The 21,644-nt window shown below is 36.5% G+C and overlaps 1 long non-coding RNA gene across 4 annotated transcripts in view; it reads right to left on the reverse strand.

Annotated features, from left to right (window-relative positions):
- Positions 1-542: 542 nt before the first annotated feature.
- LOC141512483 (uncharacterized) overlaps positions 543-21,644 on the reverse strand; it is a 91,268-nt gene continuing 70,166 nt past the window's right edge. For 3 of the 4 annotated variants that reach the window (XR_012475510.1, XR_012475508.1, XR_012475509.1), the window contains 3 exons: positions 20,223-20,372; positions 6,578-6,723; positions 543-3,351 (listed from right to left, as the gene is read on the reverse strand). This is a non-coding gene — a long non-coding RNA (uncharacterized LOC141512483). The remainder of the gene's footprint in view (positions 3,352-6,577; positions 6,724-20,222; positions 20,373-21,644) is intronic. The other variant, XR_012475511.1, reaches the window with a different exon arrangement.

The following is a 21,644-nucleotide window of genomic DNA, read 5'->3' on the forward strand; positions in this document are numbered from 1 at the left end:
AGGATAGGGTTAGTACTCTTGATCTCAGATAAAGCAAAACCAGACCTAATTAAAACAGATAAACAAGAAAACTACATGTGCCAAAGATACTATATGAATTAATAGCAATACTGAACACTTGTATGTCAAATAGCATCTAAATTCTTAAAGGAAAAGTTAAATGAGTTACAGGAGGAAATAGACATCAAAATTTATACTAGTGGGGAATCTCAATTTATGTCTCTCAGAGCTAGATAAACTTAACCATTAAAATTATAAGAAAGAAGTTAAGGAGATAGAATTTTAGAAAAGTTAAATATGATGGACCTTTAGGAGTATTCCTATTGAATAGGAGTAGAAATAAGTATACCTATATCTTAACTGAACACAGTATCTTCACAAAATCTGACCATGTATGAGGTTATAAATATCTCACAAATTAATGCAGAAAATATTAAATATATTTTTCTGACCATAATGCAATTAAAAATTGTAATTAATAAGCAGTTTTTGAAACATTAAAATTATTTGTAAACTGAATAACTTAATCCCAAGAATGGGTGGGTCAAAGAACAAATCTTTGAACATGCAATCATTTTATTAAAGATAATGACAACTATGAGACAACATACCAAAATGTGTTGGATGAAGCCAAAATAGTGCTTATTATGTAAATTTTTTGCAACAATATGTGCTAAAAAATTGGTCTATAGTTTTCTTTCTCTGTTTTGATTTTTCTGGTTTAGATTATCATAAAAAGAATTTGGTAGGATTCCTTCACCTCTTTCCTAGTTTATGTAGTGATGGAATTGTTTTTTAAATGATTCATTGAATTTATTTGTAAATTAATCTGTTCTTGAGTTTTGTATTTAAGAATTCATTTATGACTTATTCAAATTCTTTTTCTGAGGTATAATTATTTAAGTATTTTATTTCCTAATTCTGTTCATCTGAGCTATTTAGATTTTTTTTGTAAAAATCCATTTCATTAGGTGATCAGTTTTCTTGTCACATAGTTGGGCAAAAATATTCCTAATAATTATTTTTATTTCTTCTTCATTGGTTGTGACTCTACCTTTTTTATTTTTTATACTGGTACTTTGATCTCTTTCTCTCTTAAAAAAATCAATTAGCTTATCTATTTTTAAACAGCTTATCTATTTTTAAACTAGCTCTTAGTTTTACTTATAGTTCATTGATTTTTTTAACTTTCTATTTTGTTACTCTCTCCTTTGGGGATAGGTGTGAGAGATCTGTGGAGGTAGACTTGACATATCTTGGCAATTGAATGGATATGTGGGATTAAGGAAGAATATAGATGTAAGTATAGTCACAAACCTGAGTAACAAGGCCAGAAATAGGGAAGTTGAGAAGAACAATGGGTTTGGGGAAAATAAAATGAATTCTGTTTTGGTTGAGGGTTTGAGATAACAATGAGATGTCCAGGTTGATATTTCCATTGGGCAGTTGGTGATTGGATTTTAAGGTCCAGGGATACACGGAATGAAACAAACTTTACTAAGTGGGAGTTTATATGTTATTAGTAAACAACATGTACAGAGAGGCATACATAGAATGAAGAGGTAAAGCATAAATGCAAGGTAGATGGGAGAATTAGGGAAAGGGAGGAAGAATCAGGAAAGGATTTGTGTAATGTAGATGATGGTGCCTGGGGAGAGGAGTAGCTGAGTCTTGATAAGTCAAGGGTTAGTGTGCCTTCAAGGCAAAGTCATGACCTAGAACATGTGATAAAGTGGTTCTGGGCACTTTTGGTCCTCTTATTATGATAACTGAGTGATAATCAGTTAAACTTCTATATAAAATTATTATAATTAAGCATATCATAATTTCTGTTGTAGCCTATTTTTCATGATCAATTGCTTGATTAAAAAATTCAGCACTAAATTGATGCAATCACATGCTTTAAATTTTGCTCATCATTAATCTTTCTTGTGGATGCTTTCCAATTCTGATCCATATCTGACCCTTACACCCAGATGTCTCTGGAGGAGAACATAAGGTTGGTGATTTAGTATAGTTCCCTCTCTCCTCCACCCGCCCCACAAACGCACATTAAAAAGAAGAGAATAGCAGAATGGATGAGAAATCAGAATTCAACAATATATTGATTACAAAAAAACACACTTGATTATGTAAAGCCAGCTGATTTTGGAATGACTCCCAAATCAATAATGAGTCATTTCATGTCTGTTCAAATATATGCCTTTTAATTTTTTTGTCCAGTGCCATATCAATAATTTTATAAAGGCATGAGGCTTCTCAATAGTCTATAAGACATTGGTTTCTCACATTCTTTTTTTTTAAATTTTATTTATTTAAGGAAATGGGGTTATGTGACTTGTCCAAGGTCACATGGCTAGGCAGTTATTAAGTGCCTGAGGTCAAATTTGAACTCAGGTCCTCCTGACTCTAGACCCGATGCTCTATCCATTGTGTTACCTAGCTGCTCCCTTCTCACATTTTTTCTTTCTGAACTGTATTTTCTTAAGTATTTCTCAACCTCCTCACCCATTCCCACTCTTGTTTCAAAATTAGGAAGTATCAAAATATATGCTGATTTAATTAGGCAACACTTAATCAAATCCTTCATAGAATTTCTCTACTTTTTCATTTTCTGCAATCAGTATTGGTACACAAATTATTTTTATGGTGATCTTTTTGCAAATATTTTTCATGAATTCTGCAATATGAGATGACCTAATATTCTATGAAATAATACTTCTTGTTGCTTTTGGGTATAGAATAAAGCTAATTTCCCCAACTCCCTTCTTTGCTTCTCTAAGGAGTACCTGGGAGTCATCCTTCCAATGAGCTACAATGTCCATCTTTCTTCTGATCATTTATTGCAAAGATGTTTAGATTTCCATTTTTATAATTTCCTCTATTAGTATATTCATTATTGTCTTTGCAAGACAATAGGGTTAAGTGACTTGCCCAAGGTCTCAGCTAGGTAATTATTAAGTATCTGAGACCCAATTTGAACTCAAGTCTTCCTGACTCCAGGGCTCTATCTGCTGCACCACCTCACTGCCCCCTTTATGGTCTTTAGACGAAGTTTCTTACATTTCGAGTACTGATAGACAAGTTAAAGTGTGTAAATGATCCTTAACTGTGATTCTTGTCACATTCTGACCCCTTTCCACACTCTGCACTAGTTTTGCTACATAGGGTTCAGGAACACTTTGCGTTTTCTTCATTCCATACATTGCCATGCCTCATCTCCAAATGGTCAGCCTACTGAACTTAGGCTGGTCCTTGGGAAACCAGACTCTATCTGTTGTCAAGGCCATTTTCAAAGTTTTTTTCCAGCGTGATAGAACTGCCTCCTTTGATTCATTCTTGACTGCATGCCTAAGAGAAAAAGGAATGGGGGAGGGGAAAAGGAAAAAAATGGGACAAACTAATTCATAGTGGACCAAAGAAGAGTGACTTCCTGATGATGATAACAACAACCAATTCATGTAGCATTTTAGGATTTCCAAAAGTGCTCACAACTCTGAGAGATAGATTCTGTCATTAACCCCATTTTATAGATGAGGAAACTGAGGCTGAAGAGGTTAAATGATTTGCAGGGTCATACAGTTAGTATCTCAAGTTATATTTGAACTTAGGTCTTCCTGACTTCAGACCCAGGGCTCTGCCAACTTACAGGAGTTTAGCCTCATTAACCTCAGTTAATCAAACAACTATAGGCAGTCTCAGTCACCAGGAACTAATCAAAGGTTGGTGGGACAAGGAAGTCATAGTCAATGAGCTGTAAGAGATCACAACTTTCCAATTTCTCAATTGAGGGCTTGGGAGATGAAATGACTGGTTTCAGGCCACACAGAAGGTAGTAGAGATGGACCTTGAACCCAGAACTGGCCTTAGATTCCAACAACAGTGTTCTTCTGAAACACCACATTGCATTCCAGCTAGGTCCAAGATAATGATAATGATGATGATGTTGATGTTTGTCCTTCATTTTCTTTTTTTTTAGTTTTTTTTTTTTGCAAGGCAAATGGGGTTAAGTGGCTTGCCCAAGGCCACACAGCTAGGTCATTATTAAGTGTCTGAGACTGGATTTGAACCCAGGTACTCCTGACTTCAGGGCCGGTGCATGCACCACCTAGTGCCCCTGTCCTTCATTTTCAAAGAAGACTAACATCAGGGAGGTGATGCCATGATAAGCAAGTGAATTGGATCTGAATGTGGGGGGGAGGGCTGTGCTAAGTCTTCAGCTTCACTTTCTTCTCCAAAGTCATCTAGGTCCAGGGGCCAGATATGAATCAAGGTGACTGGAGATGGTCCTGGATGAATTTTAAATTCAACATGTTGAAAATGGAATTCATTCTCTTTCCCTTGAAACTTTCTCCTCTTCCTAACTTTCCCATTACTGCAGAGGGCTTCTTCCTAACCCTCCAGCCAGGATGTCATCCTTAACTAATGATGAACAGAATGTCTGCTGTTCAAAGAGCAACTTATCAAAGAGGTTCACAGCCAAGCCATCTGCAACCTCAAAGGCCATTTATTAATCTGGATATTAGGCAATTCACCTCTTCTCCCAGCTCCTGGCAAGGCTGTGGCTGGTGACTCCTTTGAGGAAGGGAGTACTGTGTTTTACCAGGCTGCCTCAAAAAGAAGTTGGATCAACCCTTTTTCCTCTCCCCCTTTCACCTTCCTTGTGTGTGTTTGTCTTCCTTCATGCAACTGTAAACTCCTTGAGGGCAGGAACTCAGCACATTCTCTTTTTCTGTTTATATTCCTCTTGCTTAGTACATAGGATGATAAATATTTATTGACTGACTGACTGTGCTGACTCTATCCCTTACTCTTCCTCCTCACTTTTGTCATCTGGAAGCTCTCTACAGTAACAGGGAAATTAGGAAGAGGAGAAAGTTTGGGGGGAATCCTTGGCTTCCTTTCAGATTTAGTTCAGTAGCTCCATTCTGCAGGAGGCCCTTCGGATTCCCCCAACTACATGTGCCTTCTTCTCTAAGGTTACCTTCCATCCAGGTGGTATATTCAATTACACGTGTGCATATAGGTAAATTGCATGCATGCAGCATGAGTATTATATTGACATTGCATGTGTGTAAATCTATGAATATAACATGTGTATATTAGCTCTCCATTAGAATGTAAGCATCTTGAGAGGACAGGGGCTTTCCCCCCGCCTTTTTCTTTATATTTACAGTGCTTAGCAGAGTGACTGACATATCAGAAATGTTTAATAAACATTTAATAAGTGTTTAATAAATGAATAAAGTGATGAAAGATCACAGATTTTGAAACTATTTTCAATTATCCAAACCAAAAAGGATGGATCTGTATTAACTGTAGTTAAAACAGGTTTCAGGTTTCAGTTAGCTCAGTTATCTATCTCCACTGCCTGAATTTATGGACTAATGGCTAACTTTCCCCATTCTTTTACAGACCTGGACTGAATAAGACAACTTTTTTAAAGCAACAAAATCAATCAATGAAAGGGATCTCAAAATACTTCCTCAGTCTTTTTGTAGACCCCAAAATATTCATGTCTTCTGGTTTTTAGATTCTTTTCAAAGCATTCCAAGACCGAAGAGTTTGGGAAGACTTAAAAGGAACAATGACCCTAGTTATAGAAGATACCCACAGTGCTCCTAGCAGGCTCTGTAGCAGAGGACACAATTGAACAATTATTTTTCAAATCTTAAGTTCGTTTTGGTCTCATATTAGAAAAATTTCAAAGAAAATATATTTAAAAAGCTTATTGTAAAGACTATCAAACTTCAGTTATTTGACAAAAGATAATACTTATAAAGAGACTTGTTTTATATACATGGTAACGTTTTAAAGATTTAATGTTAATGTGATCCATGTTTTTTGTGTTCTAGTTTTTTTCTTGTTATGATTTTCCTTATATGTCGGGCCTATTAAAAAGTTAAAAAAAATCTGGGCCTATGATTTCTCTATTCCAATGCAAAAATGGAAACATTTAAAGCTTAGAAGGCCCAAGGAATTCTAACCAGAGCGGTGACCAACCCTAATTCTAGAAAACTGATGATGAAGCAGGTTGTCCACTTCCTGATAGAGGGGTTGGACTCAGAATATAGAATGAAACATACAATTTTGAGTTATGGCCAAGGGATGAATTGTTTTGCTTAACTATGTATATATGTATATAAAGATTTTGGTTTTGGTTTTCTATTGGGGGGAAGAGAATGTGAGGAGAAAGAGAAAATAAAGATTTATGTTTTTTTTAATTTTAAGATATATCTATTTTAAAACCTTATGTACCTATGAGTACCCTGAACTCTACTGTCTGAAGGAAAGGACCATCACATAGCACAACTCTTTCCCAAATGTTCTCTGGTAACTTTAGGGAATTGGAGGTTATCTAGTATTTACCATTGGCTCAAGATCCAACAATGATATTCCCTCAATTTTAGGTATCCCCAATTCCATATAACTACTTAATAGCCAGATTAGCCTTTAAAGGAATAACTATTTCAAAGTATAGGGCAAACAAAATTACAAATAATCTCCTCCCAACCCTTTCAAGAACACTTGAAACTCTTGAACTCTTGAACTCTTGAGGGAGGAGGGCAAGGTTTACCTTATCTCCTACAAAGCATGGTCTCACCAAGTTCCAAGTTTAAAGCTCCCTTTTTGGGTGGGCAGCAATTTTCAGTCTGGGATCCTGGCTCCAGGGTCTCTAGGGCTTGAGTTCCAATCCAAAGGTTCTTCCACCTGCACCTAGAACTGAAAAGGATAAATAAAATGGGTCCTATCCCAAGCCCAGGTCTCAGGGTTGTAGGGTAGTGCTTCCCCTCTACTCAGCTGAGGGCAGAACGTTTAAGTTTTGGTTTAACATACCCCTGGATGATGTTGGGAAAACAGAGAATGCACCCCTCTAGTAATTTTAAAGACCCAGCCTATATGGCTCTATGATAATGGAAAGAAACTGCTCCCCCCTCATTTGGTAGGGGAACGAGGAAATAGAGCCCTAACATCTCCTGCATGGGTACCTCCATCATAGGCCATCTGATCTTGTGCATCATAGACCTATTCTATGTATAATCTAAAAGAACTATCCAGAACAATGAGAATTTAAGGGATTCTTCTCAGAGTCATTGTGGCTTAGTAGAGAGGGTTGTCCTAGGAGTCAGGAAGACCTGGGTTCAGATCTTCCCTCTGATGTGTATTCTAATTGGATAAACCTGGGAAAATCACTTCATTCATTGATAATTGCTTGTTAACTGACCTACACTGGTAGACTTTCCTCACATGAGGGCACCCTCAATTAATGAACTCAGAGAGGCCCCTGTCCCCACCTGTCACAGCTTATGTAAGAACTTGAACCCGGGGGCAACTACGTGGCACAGTGGATTGAGGACTGGTCCTGGAGTCAGGAGGACCTGAGGTCAAATCCAACCTCAGACACTTAATACTTACTTAGCTGTGTGACCCTGGGCAAGTCACAACCCCATTGCCTTGCAAAAAAACCCAAAAACTTGAACCCAGGTCTTCCTAACTAAATTATGTTGCCTCTTATCTTGTTATTATATTATTTAAGGAGATATCCACATTAGCATCAAAATTTGTTGTCATAACACCACATAGTATTTAAGTAATATTAGGAATTTTGTAGTTAACATGGGAATTATTGTAATTTTATGTTTTAGAACATTTTAAATAAAGATTTGTGTTCATTTTTAATGTTTAGATAACTATATAAACATAATATTAAAGCTCTAAGTAGACATATAGTTCAAAATACTAAAATATTAATCTAGTTCCATCTCTTTATATTTCTGATGAACTTATCAAGGTTCATCAGATCTTTGAAGCTAAATTCAGCTTTTTTTTTTTTTAGGTTTTTTTGCAAGGCAAACAGAACTAAGTGGCTTGCCCAAGGCCACACAGCTGGGTCATTATTAAGTGTCTGAGGTCTGATTTGAACTCAGGCCCTCCTGACTCCAGGGCCGGTGCTCTATCCACTGCGCCACCTAGCCGCCCCTAAATTCAGCTTTTTAAAAATCATTTTTAACTTGAGAATATTATTTTAATAAGCATTATCTAAAATGGGAAAAACAAGTGTCTGCCACATAATAGCATTTAATAAATGCACGTTAACCAGCATACGTCCATAAAACTGAAAAGTAATAGATTGCGATCCAGTCAATTTGGAATGGATAAGACATGGCAAAGTCAACTGTCAAATGGCAATAGTAAATGCTGAAAACATATCTTTATTAACTTCACTGCTACCAACCAATTTAATGGTTTATATGGAGAAAGCCTTAGAAAAAGATAAAAAGGTCTTTTTAGTGAGTAGGGAACAATGCTATTTTGGGTGGGTTATTTTATCACTCTTTAAAGAGGAATTTTTCATTTTAGTTTTCAATATTTTAAATGACCTATGAACTGAATACACTGTAAACATTTTCTTAGCCTCGCTATTTGATGAAATGTCCACAAGATGGTGCCATGGTTAACATGTTAACATTTGAATTTGAAGGGCAGTGGGGAAAAAGTGTGTTTGACACACTGGAAGTAAAACAATTATCATCAACTTGACTTTTTTCAACAGTAAATGGAAATCAAATTGATAAAATAAAATATGAAGAAGGCAGAGTTGCAGCAGATGAAGAGAATGATCAGAAAGTACCACGCAAATGACATGCCACTAGTCAAGGGGGTTTAAAGGAAATGGCTTAGCTACAAAATATTGCTTATTTACAAAAAATGCAAATCTTCTAAACTAGTAAAATTAAAAAGAGATCTCAGAGGCAGTCTCAGAAAGAGAAAGCAATCAATATACTGTCCAAAGGGGAAAAAACTCTTGTATAGATTGATTTACTAAGTGAAAGCCATCAAATTTAAAGAGGATTAATAACTATGCTAGAAAAATTGTTTCCAATAGTAGAGAAATAAGGGAGAGAAATTGAAACTCAAAATTTTTAAAAGTGAATGTTTAAAAACATTTTAAATGTAATAGGGAAACCTCTGCAACCAAGATTAAAATCAGTGTAGTAAGTTGAGAAAGAATTTTACAACTAGTGTTCCTGACAAAGGACTCATTTCTAAAATGTATAGAAAACTGAATCAAATTCATAAAAAAAAAAACCAAATCATTCCCCAATTGATAAATGGTCAAAGGATAACAATAGGGGGTGAAGGAGATAGAGCACTGGCCCTGGAGTCAAGAGGACCTGAGTTCAAAATCTAATCTTAGACATTTAACTGTGTGACCTTGGGCAGGTCTCTTACCCCATTGCCATGCCAAAAAATAAAAGGAATATGGAAAGGTAATTCTCAGATGAAGAAATAAAAGACATCCCTAGTCATATGAAAATTGTTCTAAAATTATTATTGATTAGAGAAATGCAAATTAAAACATCTCTGAGGTATCACTTCATATCTATCAGATTGGCCAGTATAACAAAAAGGAAAATAATTAATGTTGGAGGGAACATGGGAAAACTAAGACACCAATGTGTTGTTGGTGAATTGTGAACTGATCCAAGCTTTCTGGAGAAAAATTTGGAATTATATCCAAAGGACAATAAAACTGTGCATATCTTTGATCTAGCAATATCACTATAGAGATCATGAAAAATCCCATATGTACAAAAATATTCATAGCAGCTCTTTTTGTAGTGGCAAAGATTTGAAAATTAAGGGGATGCCCATCAAATGGGAAATGACAAGCATATATATATATATGTGTGTGTGTGTGTGTGTGTGTGTGTGTGTGTGTGTGTGTGTGTGTGCTGGAACACTATTTTTCTATAAGAACTCATGAAGGATTAGAATTTCAAAAAAGCCTGGAAAAACTTGCATGAACTGATGCTGAGTGAGATGAACAGAACCAGAAGAACACTGTACACCCTAACAGCAACATGGGGGGTGATGATCAACCATGATGGTCTTGTTCATTTCAGCAGTTCAATAATCAAAGACAATTCTAAAAGATTTGTGATGGAAAACACCATCCACATCCAGAGAAGGAACTGTGGAGTTTAAATGAAGATCAAAGTTTATTATCTTCAATTTTTAGAAGCTGTCGTATTTATCGTCATTTTTTCTCTATAATATTTTCTTTCTTCTGTTTGGCTTTGATTCTTCTCTCACAATAAGAACAATATGGATCTACATTTAGCGTGGTTTTTAAATGTAGACCTATATCAAATTGCTTTCCGTCAGGGAGAGGGGTGAGGGAAGGAGAAAAATGTAAAAGTCAAAAGTTTGTAAAAAACGATTGGTTAAAAACTACCATTGTATGTATTTGGAAAAACCAATAAATAAAATATTTTTTAAAATGTAATAGAGATACATTTAATGAAATAAAAACAAACTATTGACTTTGACCAAATTGGATTTATGTCAAGAATACAAACATGGTTCAACATGGGAAAATAATGAGCATAAATAATCATATGAACAAAAAAATACTAAATTGGTTAATGGACATAGAAAAGTCCTCTAGCAAGAACAACAAAGCACCATTTTATGCTAAAAAAAGCTTTTTAAAAAAACATGAGTAAAGAAGGGCACTTTGTTTTTAGAGAAGGGCACTTCTTAATATGATCCAAAGTATATATTTAAAACAAAAGCTAGAATAAGTTTTAGTGACAAAACTCTGAAAGCTTTCATAAATATAGGTTCCACAGAGAGCAAAGATTATTTGAGGGAGAGTAAAATAATCCATATCGGCAGTTAGGTAGCTACATGGTGAAAACAGCAATGGGCCTGGGGTCAGGAAGACTCATCTTCCTGAGCTGAAATCTAGTCTTATACACTTACTAGCTATGTGATCCTGGGCAAGTCACCTAACTCTACTTGCCCCAATTTTCTCGACTATAAAGTGAACTTGAGAAGGAAATGGCAAATCACTTCAGTATCTCTACCAAGAAAACCCCTGGTGTCATGGGAGGGTCAGATATGACTGAAAAACAACTGCTCTACAACAAAATGATAAAATTTGCTGACATACAATAAAGATTACAACTTCTTACATGTCTTTTAAAAAAAAACCTTAATATGCACATATACTTTTGCAGCAATCAGTTGTTTTTACACATTGCATTAAGTTCACAAGATTTTGACATATTCTTTAATTTCAGCATCATGAAGGCACATTTACTGGATGCAGAGCAAACTTTAGATGAATGGTTCATTTTCAAAGTCTAGCTTTGATTATAGCCCATAAGTTTTCTTTTCTTTTCTTTTTTTAATTTATTTAAGACAATGGGATTAAATGACTTGCCCAAGCTAGGTAATTATTAAGTGTTTGAGGTTAGATTTGAACTCAGGTCCTCCTGACTCCAGGGTCGGTGCTCTATCCACTGCACCTAGCTGCTCCCAGCCCATAGATTTTCAGTGGAGTTTAAATAAGGCCACTTCCAAAGTTGTGGAAGCCTCTTTATTCCCATCACAAAATGCTTTGAGCTGAGTCTTAAAAGAAGCCAGGGAAGTCCAGAAGAATCAAGGAGGGGGATCATTCTGGAGAATAGACAGTGCAAAAAAAAAAAAAGACAGTTAATTGGAAGAAGAGAGTAGATCACAGAAGGGCTATTGATCACTGAGCGAGAGTAAGGGAAGAAGAAGGGGAAGACAGGAAAGACAGAAAGAAGTCCAGTTGTGAGCTACATGGAGAGAGGCACTCATATTGGACCTGGAGGCTGGAGTTTATTTAAAAGAGATTGAAGTTGTTTTATGGTCAGGTATATATTTTAGAAGTAACTGAATGATGCAGTGGATAGAAACTAAGCCTGGAATCAGGAAGACTTGTGGCAGATCTAGACTTAGATACTTAGACCTGCTATGTGATGCTGGGCAAGTCACTTAACCTTAGCTTCCTCAACTATAAAAATAGAAATAATAGTACCTAACTTGCAGGATATGAGATTGTATTTGTAAGACACAGAGTTTGATGCTTAGTGTTTACTGACTGACACAAGGGATATTTAATAAAAGCTATTTTCCTTTCTTTGGCATCCTTTTTTAAAATTAAAAAAATTTTAATCGAAGGCAATGGGGTTGTGACTTGCCCAAGGTCACACAGCTAGGTAATTATTAAGCATCTGAGGCTGGATTTGAACTCAGTTCTTCCTGACTCCAGGGCCGGTGTTCTATCCACTGTGCCACCTAACTGCCCCCCCTCTTTCTTTGGCATCTTAGTGGAAAATGGATTAGAGCAGGGAGAAGCAAGGTCAACCAGACTCTAGACAAAGTACCACATGATGAGGAGGCTGGTTGGATGAGTGGAGAGAAGGAGGCTTAGATGGGAAGTGCTTTGAAGGTGGAAAGGACATGACAACACCAAACTGGATATGTGGACTAAGTGCGAATGACACGGAGATTGCAAGCCTGGGTGACCGGGGGAATTATGGGGACCATAGCAGTTAAGGAAAAATTTGAAAGAAGGGAGCTCTTGAGGGGAAAAAGATAATTCATCCTGTTTTTTACATGTTGAGTCTGAAATGGATATGTTGAGAACATCCAGTTCAGGATATGCAGTAGGCAATTGATGATGTGAGACTGGGTATGGGTAGAGTAAATATATATAATAATACCAAATATATAAATATATTTATATATTATATAAATATAATAAATAAAAATAAATATAGCTAAGCATTATCTGAATAAAGGATAAGACTACCAACAGAGAGACTATTCAAGAGTCCTTAAGCTGTCATCCTTGAACCTTTTTTTTAATGTTTTGATAACTGCATTTCAGTGTGATTTCGTTATAACACAGAATATTTCATTTTATGCACTTAAAAACATTATTCTTAGGAGTCCATGGGTTTTACCAGTCTACTAAAGATCTTTGACCACCCACTCACAAGGCTGAGAACTCTGGTATGGAGGAGCAGAATCAAGGTTCAGGACGGATCCTTGAGGGACTCTCATTTTTAATGACTATTATCTGGAAGAAAATCCACCAAAGCAGAATGAGAAGTAGTGGTCAAAGAAAGGGGAGCCTGGGGAAGGGAATGTCATAAAAAACTTGAGAGAAAAGGATATCAAAGAGAAGAGGGTAAATGTCAAAGATTAAGGAGGAGGAGTATGGGGAAGAGGTCATTTGATTTGGTAACTTTGGAGACAGCTGATTCAGTGAAATAAAGAAGTTCAAAGGCAGACTGCAGAGGGATTTGAATCAAGTGGGAGAGAGGATCATAGGTGGTTTTTTTTCCCCAAGATATAGAATGAAACAAAAGAATTCAAATAAGCAAAAGAAATGATGGGGGTGGGGGGAAGGTAGGAAGAAGGGAAACGAAAATATTAGGTAGCTAACAACAAAACTATCTAATGCTGCTTAATCTCCTTAGATTACTGGATCAGTGGAACAAATTAGATAAGGAAGAATCAGAAATAATTAAACTCAACATTCCAGTGTTTGATGATTTTGAAAATATAAATTATTCAGGAAAAAACTCCCTATTTGGTGAAAGTTTCTGGAAAAAGCTAAACAGTCATCTCAAAGAAATTAGAAATACAACCTTAATAGACTTGCTCGTTCCATCAATGCAATTAAAAGGGACAATTTTAGAGTACCTGTGATGGAGAATACCACCTTATCCAGAGAAAAAACTGTGGAGTTTAAACAAAGACCGAAGTCTATTGCCTTCAATTTTTTAAAAAAAAGTACAACGTAATTTTTCGAACTCTAATATTTTATTTTCTCCTCAAGGATATGATTTCTCTCTCAACACAATTTTGATAAATATATAGCATGGAAACAATGTAAAGATTATCAGATTGCCTTCTGCGGGGGGATGGGGAAGGGAAGGGAGGGTGGAAGAAAACTGTAAAATTCAAAACCTTACAAAAATGATAGATAGAAGCTACTATTGTATATAATTGGAACACTAATAAAATCTTTTTAAAAAATTATTTCAAAAGAAAAAAAGAAATGGCCTAACATATTATACCAAATTTTTCAATAAAGTCAAAATGTATGTATTACTTGAATATAAAAGATCATGTCATTAGAAATTAAAAAAATAAGTATATCTTATCTATACTCCCTTGGTAGAGTTCAAATTATTAAGTGAACCAGAGAGAGGCAATTACCAAAGACAATTTCATTTAAGAGGAAATTGAGGGGCGGCTAGGTGGCATAGTGGATAAAGCACCGGCCTTGGAGTCAGAAGTACCTGGGTTCAAATCCAGTCTCAGACATTTAATATTTACCTAGCTGTGTGGCCTTGGGCAAGCCACTTAACCCCGTTTGCCTTGCAAAAACCTAAAAAAAAAAAAAAAGATGAAATTGAGAAGCTTTTACAGGAACAAAATTTCACCAAAAGTAAAATGGATGGGAAAAAGATCTTTGCCCCAAATCTTACTAATAAAGGTCTGTTATTCAAGAAATTTAGCTAACTAATAGAAAAATATAAACCCAAAAGTCATTCTCCAATATATGTGGTCAAAGGATATGAGTAAGCAGTTCTCAAAATAAGAATTACCCACTCTTAAGCTCTATATGAAAGAATGCTCCAAATCACTAATAAGAGAAATGCAAATCTTCATGATGTTGAGGTTTCAGCTCGCACCACGGAAACAGGAAAGATGACAAAGCATGTCAATATTGGAAGATTGGAGAAAGGCAGGCAGCCTGTTGCATTGTCAGTGGCACTATAGATCAGGCTAACCATTCTGGAAAACAATTTGAAAATATGCAGTGAACAAAATGTCTGTATATCCTCGACTCAGTGATTCCACTGCTAGATATATCTCTCAAGAAGGTCAAAGCAAAAGAAAGGCTCTATTTGTATCACATTTATAACAACACTTTTTTTTTTTGTGGTAGCAGAGGTTTGGAAACAAAAGTAGATGTCCTGCAATTGGACAATGGTTATACAATTTATGGAATTTCACTGTGCTTAACAAGTTCATTTTGAGAATGGTTTTGTAAGTCAGGGACCATAAAACTCCATGATAGGTAGGGGCAGCTAGGTGGTTCAGTGGATAGAGTACCAGCCCTGGAGTCAAGAGGACCTGAGTTCAAATCTGACCTCAGACACTTAATAATTACCTGGCTGTGTGACCTTGGGCAAGTCAGTTAACCCTATTGCCTTGAAAAACCTAAAAAAAAAATATCCATGATAGGTAAGGGTGTGAGGCAATTTGAATGAATGAATGAAGTTTTAATTAAACACTTACTATTTACAAAACACTGTGCTAAGTCCTAGAAGCACAAATAGAAAAAGCAAGATGGTCTCTGTCCTTAAGAATTTCATATTCTTTTTTCCTCTTAAAGATTTTATTTTGAGTTATACATTTTTTCTCCTAATCTTACTTCCATCCCCCCACCCCCACAGAAGGCAATTTGCCAATCTTTACACTGTTTCCATGGTATGCATTGATCTAAATTGAGTGTGATGAGAGAGAAATCATATCCTTAAGGAAGAAACATAAAGTATAAGAGACAGCAAGATCAGACAGTAAGATAGTAGTTTTATTTTTCTAAATTTAAGGTAATAGTCCTTGGTCTTTGTTCAAACTCCACAGTTCTTTCTCTGGATGCAGATGGTATTTTCCATCACAGACAGCCCCAAATTGTCCCTGATTATTGCACTGATGGAAGGAGCGAGTCCATCAAAGTTGATCCTCACCCCCGTGTTGCTGTTAGGGTGTACAGTGTTTTTTTTTTGGTTCTGCTCATCTCACTCAGCATCAGTTCATACAGATCCCTCCAGGCTTCCCTGAATTCCTATCCCTGCTGGTTTCTAATAGAACAATAGTGTTCCATGATATACATATACCACGATTTGTTCAGCCATTCCCCAATTGAAGGGACATTTACTTGATTTCCAATTCTTTACCACCACAAACAGGGCTGCTATGAATATTTTTGTACAAGTGATGTTTTTACCCTTTTGTCATCATCTCTTCAGGGTATAGACCCAGTAATGGTATTGCTGGATCAAAGGGTATGCACATTTTTGTTGCTCTTTAGGCATAGTTCCAAATTGCTCTCCAGAAATGTTGGATGAGTTCACAGCTCCACCAACAATGAAGTAGTGTCCCAGATTTCCTACATCCCTTCCAACATTGATCATTGTCCTTTCTGGTCATATTGGCCAGTCTGAGAGGTGTGAGGTGGTACCTCAGAGATTCTTTAATTTGCATTTCTCTAATAAGTAATGATTTAGAGCAAATTTTCAAATGACTATGGATTGCTTTGATCTCCTCATCTGTAAATTGCCTTTGCATATCCTTTGACCATTTGTCAATGGGGGAATGGCTTTTTTTTTTAAATATGACTCAGTTCTCTGTATATTTTAGAAATGAGTCCTTTGTCAGAAATACTAGTTGTAAAGATTGTTTCTCAGTTTACTACATTTCTTTTGATCTTGGTTACAGTGGTTTTGTCTGTGCAAAAGCTTTTTAATTTAATGTAATCAAAATCATTTAGTTTGTTTTTAGTGATAGAATTTCATATTGTAATAGAGATGACACATATAGCAGGTTTCACTTGCAAGTCAAATGGAAAGGTCTCATGGTCCTTGGGGTGCAGAGACTTCTTCCCTGTAACGATGACTGTGGGAACTGGGCTAGAAGCAGATTTGGTGATTTACTTAAGGAAGAAACATAAAGTATAAGAGATGCTATAAGTATAAAGTGATGCTATTCCCAAAGCTCTTAAGGATATGGTCCTAAACAGTTCCCAGCAGGATATGAGGGAAGATGATGATGGTGTTGGTGGTGGTTTTCTTTGCCTGGCACATGTTGCCTCTCATCTCCCCCTCAGAGTCCCCTGAGTTCTGTTGAACTCAGACAGTTTTGTTAGTACAATGTCCTACAGGTCTAAAGTTGCCTTGATAAAGGACAGTGAAAAAAGAGGACATTAATGTCCTAAAGAAGTGGGCATCTCCATTCAGATGATGAGATTGGATCTTTTGTTACCACCAAATGATTTGCGGAATGACTAGAAGGATTGACAAAGGAACTCTGATAGAAACAGAACTTTTTCTGAATGGTCCATAGCAATCTCTATATGGTCGTTTGCTTTTTAAAAGGTATATAATATTTTCTTTTTCCCCTATGTGTTAAAACAATTTTGTCTCTTTAGTTTTTCTAAAGTTTTGAAGTCTAAATTTTATCCCTCTTTCCCCTCCCTCCTACCTAAGATGGTAGGTTATCTGTATGCAATCGGGTAAATTTTTCCATATTAGTCATTTTGTATAAGAAGACTAAAATAAAAAAAAATGAAAGAAAGTGAAATGTTTCCGTCTACATTCAGACAATCAGGTCTTTATCTGGAGGTGGATAGGAGGTTTCATCATTAGTCATTTAGGATTGTCTTGGTTCATTGTATTGCTACTCTCATTCAGAGTTCATTAATAGTTCTTCATCCAACAGAATTACTATTATACTGTACAATATCCTCCTGGTTCTGCTCATTTCAGTTTGCATCAATTCGCATCAGTTCATGTCTTTCCTGGTCTTTCTGAACTCCTCCTTCTTGTCTTTTCTTATAGCACAATAATATTCTGCCACTATCATATACCACAGCATGTTTAGCTAGTCCCAATGGATGGGCATGCTACAAATTTTTCTGTAAAAATAGAACACTGTACACCCTAACAGCAACATGGGGTTGATGATCAACCTTAATGGACTTGCTCATTCCATCAGTGTAACAATCAGGCACAATTTTGGGCTGTCTGCAATGGAGAGTACCATCTGTATCCTGAGAAAGAATTGTGGAGTTTGAGTAAAGACCAAAGACTATTCCCTTTAATTTAAAGTAAAAAAAATGTTGTCTTATTATGTAATTCTACTATATCTCATACTATATGTTTCTTCCTTAAGGATATGATTTCTTTCTCATCCCATTCAACTTAGATCAATGCATACTATGGGAATGATGTAAAGACTAACAAACTGCCTTCTGTGGGGGTGGAGGGAGGGAAGCAAGATTGGAGGAAAAATTGTAAAACTCAAAATAAATAAAACCTTTCTAAAATTAAAAAAATAGAATTTCCCTTTTTTTGTGTCTTTGGATTGTAGACCTAGCAGTGGTATAATCTCTGTATATTAAAAAGAGAGTTCTGATACCTGGTCTAAGCAGTCCTAGGAAGACTAACATTAATTCAAATTTAAGTGGGTTCTCAATTCATTTTTTTTTCTTTAACAGTCTGTCATTTTTTTCTGTATTCTTTGCAGCCATGATTAATGCTGAACAAAGATCAAGGACTTATATGACAAACGTTAAATATGAACAGGAAACTATTTAGAGTCCTTTGCGGTATCCTGTAGGATGTGTGTAATTCTCTTAGCTATGTGTTGATTTATGTAATGTTTGATTTATGTTCCATATACATATGAATGCTAATAATGAAAATATTTCTATTGCATTTATACTTAATGACCAGAACTAATGTAAATTACAATTTCAGTGATAAAATTATGAAATTTAGTAGTACTTAAACAGAATTTTAGAAACAGATGAGATTAAAAATGAATGTGAAATGTAAAGACTAAGACTGCCTTCTGGGGGGGTGGGAGGGAAGCAAGATTAGGGGAAACGTTGTAAAATTCAAAATAAATAAAATTTTTCTCTTATTAAAAAAAGAAAAATGAATGTGAATTATTACTCAAACAGATAGAAAATGAAAAAATGAATGTAAAAATCAGTATTTCTTCTTCACATAGTCTAAAGCATGGGTGGGGAATCTCTGATCCATAGGAGTATTGGTGTGACTTTGCCAAGGCAACCACAGGCAGGAGTTTTGTAGGGATGAATTAATTAAATGTTTGACAAAATATAACCTGCAAATGATGTTATAAATAAATGCTCCTAGCAGAAAAAAGTTACCCCACCCCGATCTAAAGGGAAGCAAGGCTGAGTTTTCATTATTATATTTCCACTGAGTATTTCTAGTAATGTATTTCCTTGTGTTCCATTTAAAAATACTTTTAAAGAAGCAAAAAATTATTAAAAAATGTTCTAACCAATAAAACAGACTTTGACCATGAACCAAGAATGGACTACTTGAATATGGTCTGAAAATCAATCTGTCTTAGGTCTGGAGCTTCATCACCAGAGCTGTGGCCATCAAATGGTTTCTTCTACAATGATTCATAAAGACCGTCCTCTAATCATGGAGAAATTGGGATCTACATTGATAGAAAGAGGGTCCATTCTAACAAAACTGTGATTAATTTGAAAAAGTAATATTGGGTGTATGTCCATTCTCCTCTCATAGTTTGTAAGTTCCTTGGGGACAAGGACTGTCATTTTTCATCTCTGTGGAGAAAGCATGAACATAACCAACTATCTTTTACTGGTCTTTCCTCCTTCCCTGCTGCTGGCTAGGGAGGGAGACAGAAGCATGCATCCACTCATGGGATATGTTAGACTCATCAAACATGATTGCTAGCAGGGAGAATTCTAAGAAAGAATGACGAATTTCTAGGAGATGGTCAAAAGCTTCAAGCTGGCCCTAACTGCAGTCGAATATTCCCCAGTTTTGGCTCTAGAATCAACCAAAAAGTGGCTCCTCTTCAGTCCCGGAGTTAGCAAACCAGAACCAGGACCGATGTCATCATGTCTTTTCCTTGTCACTGGGCCTTTGGGAACAGGCTTCCTGGGTCTTGCATCAGCACTACTATTGCACAAACAATTTCAGTATAAAGTTGTTCTGATAGTTTTTAAGTCTGCAGATTTGGGCAAACTTCTTCCATTTCTGCCACAGATGCCATAACTCTCAAAGCACTACCAAATCAACCAAAGATGTCCTTAATTCAGAGTTAGTTTATTTCACCTTTCCTTGTAGATCCCTTGCTTCTTATTCCCTTTATCTTTTTCATTTCTATCCTGTGAGCCCATTTCAAATTGTGCCACTGCTGCGAGTCCCATCACCCCCCCCATCTCAGTTTCCCCATCTGCAAAAAGGAGATAATCATACTTGTAGAATCTCCTTCATAGGACTGTGATAATTATGAAATGAGATCATGGCAATGAGTAAAGCATTGATTAAACATCTACTACTTATGTACCATGTACTATTAAGTGACAAAATTAAATAAAAATATCCCTTGCCCTCAAGGAGCTTACATTCTAGTGGGGAAGACATACCAGAAAAGGGAGCTGAAAAGGGGGGGAGGTGAGGGGAATGGTAACCCACCTTATTGTGGTAAAGTCCAGAAAATCAGGGAAAGAGCCAGGAAAGGAAAGACGTGTGGCTGACCTGGCATTCTTGCTTCCCCTCCCCAAGGAGACTCAGGAAGGAACTCACCCATGAGAGAAGGGAATGCCAGAGGTGAGAAATATTCCAAGATGAGACGATATGGAAGGAGGTTCTAGGATGGCTGCAGAAGCTGGGGGACTGAGTCCAGAGAATCAGAATCAGATCCAGGAGAGGAATGAAGCATGATGGGCCTGGGTTCTTTGAAAATGGAGACAATATGTTGCATAAATAACCCTGGGTTTAAATAGAAAGTGCAATATTGAAGACAATAGAGAACTATCAGTTGTTAATTAAAATATGAATAATGTGGCCTGCTATGGTAGAGTAAGAAGCGATTTGGATTTCAAAGAAAGAGGCAGAGTATCAGATCCCAAATCTGACATTAACTGTGCTTAAGAAAGTCAGTTTCTTTCTAAGCCTCAGTTGCCTCATCAATAAAATGGGAATAATATTTGTGCTACCTCCTTCACAGGGATACTGTGAGGAAAATGCTTTGTAAGCCTTAAAAGTACAGTGCAAACATGACGATTTATTATTCCTCTGGAACTGAACCCCAGACTGGGAACTGTCTGGTCAGCAATTAGTTTAATGGGAAATTTACACTGTGCTTGCTTCATATTCTGTTCATATAAATTCTGCTCATTTGTTTGAATTTTACTTTTTAGCAGGCTTACCGAATTTTTTTCTGTAGATCTAGAATTTTCTCATTGTAGGGAGTTCTTGTGTAGAGAAACTCCCTCTACCTATGGAGATCATCACCTTCTCTGCAAGAGCTATTTGGGGGCACCAAGTAGTTGAGTGACTTTCCCAGGGTCACACAGCAAGTGTGTGGCAGAGCAGACACTTGAGGGTAGGTCTCCAGCCTGTCTTCTTTCAAAGTATTCATTGGAAATGCTGAGATCTGTTTTTAGGCATATGTCACATAGCCCTCCTGTCAGTGCCCAGTTTCAACAATTCCGTTCAAAAAACTGTTTCTGAGGTGTTGTAGTGGATAGAGCACCAACCCTGAAGTCAAGAGGCCCTGAGTTCAAATTTTACCTCAGACACTTGAGACTTATTAGCTGTGTGAACTTGGGCAAGTCACTTAACCCCAATGCTCTCAAAAAACTGTATTTCTGAGCAGTTTGGTGGTGCAGTAGATAGAGCACTGGCCCTGAAGTCAGGGGGTCCTGAGTTCAAATGTGACCTTAGATACTTGATCCTTATTAGCTGTGTGACCTTGGGCAAGTCACTTAATCTCATTGCCCCACCACAAACACACACACACAACACCCCCCCCACACACACACACAACAAAAACAAATACACTGTGTATAGGGCCTTGTGCTAGGGTAGAGAGATTAGAGTACAAGCCTTGCTTGCCCTCCAGAAGCTTCTGATCCCCATAAATACATATATACTATCATGCCTTCATCTCTTTTGAAATGCTTTATAATTTTCATACCTCTTAGAATTTGTAGCTGGAAAAGA

The sequence above is a fragment of the Macrotis lagotis genome, chromosome 2, assembly GCF_037893015.1.
Source record: "Macrotis lagotis isolate mMagLag1 chromosome 2, bilby.v1.9.chrom.fasta, whole genome shotgun sequence".
NCBI classification, from domain to species: domain Eukaryota; kingdom Metazoa; phylum Chordata; class Mammalia; order Peramelemorphia; family Peramelidae; genus Macrotis; species Macrotis lagotis.